We start from the raw sequence: 5391 nt of genomic DNA on the forward strand, positions 1-5391 counted from the left end.
CCCTCATCCCGAAGGTGCCCCGGGCCTCGGATAGTGGGCAGTTCCGACCAATAACTGTCATCAATGTAATCTTCAGGATTTTAGCTAAAGGGCACACTAGTAGGGCGGCCCTTTTAGCGCCAAGAATTACCCATCCCAACCAGACGGCCTTTGTCAAAGGCCGTCTAATCGTGGATGGCCTTGGTCTAATAGGCCAAGGATTACCCATCCCACTGCTTTGAGAGCGGTCGCCACTCGCCTGACGTCCCCTTCGACGCCACTTCCACCATCACCTTCGAAGCCGGATTAGCTTCGCTACTTTGTTTCTTTATTTGGGGTTCCATGCGTTGTGCCCCGATCATGACGTTTTAGTCTGAGTTGTACTCTGCCACTAGGCGGCTGCCAGCCGGCCTATGTGCGTTTTAAACCTCGTATGCGTGTGTCATGCTGAATCGTGTGGTGTCTTGTATGCTTTGATCGAGGCTTTATAATATAAAACGGAGGAAAACCCTATTTTTGTAAAGTGGCAAATAACCAAATTCCTCCTCCTTCAACGTGGCGCGGTTGTTGATGCTCAGGTGATGACGCTCCCCCGGCCGTTCCCCCGGCCGAGCAGACTGACCGATCGAGCTCTTTGACGTCCACCTGCTGCCGGTCATGGCGATGAACGTACGTACGTATGGAACATTGGTGTTGCAACGTAGCCTGTGGGGCGATATATACCGCTGACGGCTGACCCAGCACGAAACTTAGGCATCAAGCATCGCACGCAAGATCCACCGGCACGACCATCACCTACGCATGCATGGGCATGGTAGTCGTAGCGTCGTACGTCACGGAAATGGAAATGGAAATATATTAGTGATCTGAGATCTCAGATACGTGCTCCACGTCCACACACGGTGTCACCTCCTCAGCATCACAGGCAGATGAGAGCCAGAAGATAACTCATTGTCTCCACGTCCACATGCAGACGGCAGCAGCAGGAGAATATCCGCATCGGAAACGTGCCCGGCCCGCCTCGTGCCGGACGTCAGCCCCACCGCCGGCCGGCCCATTAGGGCAACTCTTGACTATAAATAGGGCAACCACGTCGTCTCCTCCCCTCCATTCTCGCAAACCTGTGATACTGCTCGACCTCCTCATCAACCGCCCAGCGACGATCGACCTCCATACAGCCGACGATCTCCGCCGTGCCGTGCCACGGTACTCTCTTAAATTTCCTTCCTTCTTCTGGCTTCTTTCGTGTGTCGTTGATGCATGCGTGTTCTGGTTTTCTCTAGACGCCTACTATATGGCGCCGCAGACGCCGGTTCCTAGGTACGACCATGTCAGGATTATTGTCGAAAAAGATGGACGGATCTATATCAGCAGCGACGACGACACTGAATAGCCGGTGATATTTCGACCTCTTGTCTTAATTCCTTTGCTATCTATTATGTTTCCCCGTACATACTCAGATGGCTACAACCTACAAGTAATCAACTAGTACTACATCTCTATATAAATTTCCATTGTTATGTTTTTATCCACTGAAATACATATGCTTCATATACATACTTGCAGTTATCCTATGCTACAATTTACAGTCAACTAGCTTATTTAGTTATGAAGTTGACCATGAGCGCTAGTTGATTAGCCCGTCTGTGTCTAATTGTCTCTAATCGGCTGGTTGTTTATTATCCTGTCGGCTGGTTGTTTAACAGGCGGGACCTACAGTTGAGATTACAGGAATATTCAGTGAGTATTTCCTTTACTTCTCTTTACATCGGGTGTGCTTTCCGTTCAATTTGGTCTCCTATATCCTCTTTGTCCTTTCAGTAATTCGAATATGTTTCTTCTGAAGATATGGAAACTTTCAACACAGCGCTGCTACGCACACGACATACCAACCTCTCTCTTGTGCCCACTCATCCTTTGTTGCCGATGGGTTGTATCTTGCCGACGCCGACCGGAACTGCCCGCAGAATTGTGGTCCTCTACAACCCCGACAAGCGTCCCAATCCTCGTCTTTTTCGGTCGCCGCTGTTGCTGCCAAAACCATGCTGCCATCGTCTCGGTCACCCCTTCGACCACGCATCTCATCAATGACTGTATCGCCTATTTACCTGTCCTCATGCCGTACCTGCTGATTTGAGGCCGAGGAGTGTTGTCGTGATTGCTTGTATATATCTTGGATTCTTGAACAAGTGGCGAGAAATCGACTTGTAACACATGTACTTGCTGTTTCTGTACTCCCTATTTGCGACATATGAACTGCTGGTGAAGCCATATGTACTCTGAAGCATGTGTGTGTGTGCGCGCGCATGCATGTGTGTAAATAATATGGCATCATGGAATATCTTCCACACTTCGTTTCAGTTGTCGTCTCTAGTCAGTGCTACTAGTAGTTGAATATGAGATTTCGTACCTTTTCATATATAATTCCTCAAACAAAAAGAAGATATTGAAGTACTTTGCAATAAATGAAGAAAACGAATTGTTCACACAACATTTGCAAATTAAGCAACCTCGATCAAGGAAGGAAGATTCCTGGAAAACTCCGTAGAGCTAGGGAAACGAAACTTAACCACCAAGATCCACGGAAGGAGAGGGTAACTCTTTCTCTGGTCAAGCTTCAAGGATTGTGCTCCACATCATCCACGCGGTTCGGCGTCATGGGAGAGCATGAGAGCGTCTAGGGATGGAAATGGGTACCCATTACCCACGAACCCTGCTGGTAAAAATCCTATTAGGGTAAGGGCATGGAACAAAAATTTATCCATTAATATGTAAATAGAAAAATCTGAAACCCTTCGGATAGAGCGGGTACGGATATGGATCATATAACCCGTACCTATATACCCATGCACCATATAAAATCTATGTAAACTAAAAAATTTCTCTACAATATACACTATGTCAATAATTTATGAATTAAAAGTGTATGCCTATGTGTTGTTGTTTGTGACTATATGATGTTGTTTTATAAGTATGTGTTGTAGTTATAATCTATCTTTGTAAACTATATGATACAATGCAGTTTATAACTATAAATTACTTAAATTGATGTTTTGTAAATATGGGTAATTTTACCAATGTTTAAGAAATCGGTAACTGGTAGTTGCTCGGTCGGTTTGGGAGTAGCGATTAATCGGTGAATCGACCTATTAACTGGATTAATTATTAGATTAAATAAAAACTTTCCAACTAATATCTAGATTTTTTATGTATTATACCATAATTCCAGGCACCTAGCTATGTAATATACCAAAATATTCTATTATAGGTATATAAAAAATAAACAAGAGGTAAAATTGATAATCGTTATACACCAAATATAGAAAATCTCAAAATGTAATCAATTAAGCATTTTAATTTATACATATACTTGCTAACATACATCACACAATGTACTACACATAACAACCAAAACCAACAGTTCCATCCACCCATCTACGAAATTGTAATTCGTAATTTTCTAATATATGAATATTGGATTCTCCACTAAGATCGAGGGGAAGATGGTAGTACCTTGCTGGCTGGTGACGCCAGTGAGGAAGAGATTGGCGAGCATCCCATGGGAGAGGATGGGGAGTGGACAAGGGGGTGGGGTCCAGGCAGGCGAGAAGAATGGCGGATCAACTAGATCTTGCAGGTGTAGTGTGGTGACTCGCACTAGTGAGGACACGACTAGCCACCAACCAGGTTAGGAGGGGATGAAAGGAGCATGAGGAAGCGGGAGGAGGGCCAAACCCTAGATATTTAGTAGCAAGAGGGGTGGGAAGGGTTATGTGCCAAAATTTTGGGATTCATTTGCCCATCAGTTAATGGGCTAGTAGTGATTAATCGGTCTGGCAACTGATTAATCGGTATGATAACTGATTAATCGTCTAACTGGCCAATTAATCGACGTGACAAGTGAACACGATGAATATGTGTTATTCGATTCGGTCACCCTAAGAGTAGCGATTAACTGGCAAGTTAACGGATTAATCGGACGAATTATTAAACAATGAATTTTACCCATGGGTATCCGTCTACCTTGTCGGGTAACAGGTATGGGGAAAATTGTATCCGTTGACGGGTATGGGTAAGGATTATGGATAGTATCAGACGGGGCGGGTAAGGGTATGGAAAGGCTCCATCCATACTCATACCTGCGGATGCCATCCCTAAGAGCGTCCCTCACAGGCAGCCGCACCATAATACATAATGAACAAAAGGAGATGACTACTTTACAAACTTGTTTTATGAGGATGCCCCTATATGCATTGTCCTCGAGTAGTTGAATTGGAGGATGGTATAAGCTATTTCTCTTGTAGAGTCAGTTTCCCAAGGTTGAGTAGTTGACCGTTTGTCTATAAAGATTCCTTTTTTATCCACTTTTAAGGATATCTTTTTTTTTTTTCATAGTCACTACAAAAACGACATGCGTGACTTTGAGCATAAAAATAGGGTCGCGATAATGCACACTCGTGTGGGCGTTAAGGGGTCTTGCCACACGTTTTGTGTGGTATCTAAGAAAACCAGCCCACACGCCTACGTGTGGACCAAACAGATAATGTCCACACGTCCAGCCTCGTGTCTCGCGGTCCCTTCCAGATCCCTACATGTGGGAAAACAAGTAACCCCGACATGCCCGCACGTCCGGTGTCCTAGCCCACAGTCCCGCACGCCCGCAGATAATCAAGGGAAAGAACCTCAAGCCCAAGACAATCAAGACCATGAGACTGAAGGCCATGAGAGTGTCGACAACGAGGAAGAATCATTGTTTGGGGAGGAGCTATTTCATCAAGCTTGGTCACAGAAGAGGCCCCAAAGCGTGAGGAATGGAGCATACACGAAGGATGAGGACAAGTTGATTTGCGAAGTTTGGGTGGAAATTGGACAAAATCCCCAAAGCGGCTCCGAGCAAAAAGGTTCAACATTTTGAAAGAGGCTCCATGCTTTCTTCCATGAACATAGGAAGTTAATTTGATCCCTGCAAATTTAAGAACGGGTGATTTGTCACTTCAAAAGAGGTGGAGCTTAATCCAATAAGATTAAAAAAAATTGTGGCTTCTATAAACATCTCGTTGGTCGTCTCGATAGTGGCATTGGTGTCAAGGAATCGGTATGTTTCCATTCCCCTCTTTGTATGAGCATAACTTGTCCGTCTACGCAAGTGCATGTATTTCGTTGGTTTCATGTGATATGTAAGTGTTCCCAAGCTACGGAAACCTTCAAGGCCCTATATGCATGGGAGCAATCCATTTACCTTGACCCATTGTTGGATGAAAAACAAGGATTGAGAAAAGTGAAAGGAACAACATGCCAACCATAAATAAGGCTGGGGGGTGGGGGGCTCATCGATCTTTGACACAAGTGCAAAGAGGCAAAGGCGGACGACCAACTGCCAGGTACATCCAAAGTATGATGCGGCGACACCCA

At 45.0% G+C, this 5391-nt stretch overlaps 1 long non-coding RNA gene across 1 annotated transcript; it reads left to right on the forward strand.

The window, feature by feature from the left end:
• The first annotated feature begins 1093 nt into the window (after positions 1-1093).
• LOC123420247 lies at positions 1094-2317 on the forward strand. Its single transcript, XR_006618924.1, has 4 exons — positions 1094-1185; positions 1263-1375; positions 1686-1719; positions 1826-2317. It is a non-coding gene; the product is annotated as an uncharacterized LOC123420247 (long non-coding RNA).
• Positions 2318-5391: the final 3074 nt, after the last annotated feature.

Source organism: Hordeum vulgare, unplaced genomic scaffold (genome assembly GCF_904849725.1).
Source record: "Hordeum vulgare subsp. vulgare unplaced genomic scaffold, MorexV3_pseudomolecules_assembly, whole genome shotgun sequence".
Taxonomy (NCBI): Eukaryota; Viridiplantae; Streptophyta; class Magnoliopsida; order Poales; family Poaceae; genus Hordeum; species Hordeum vulgare.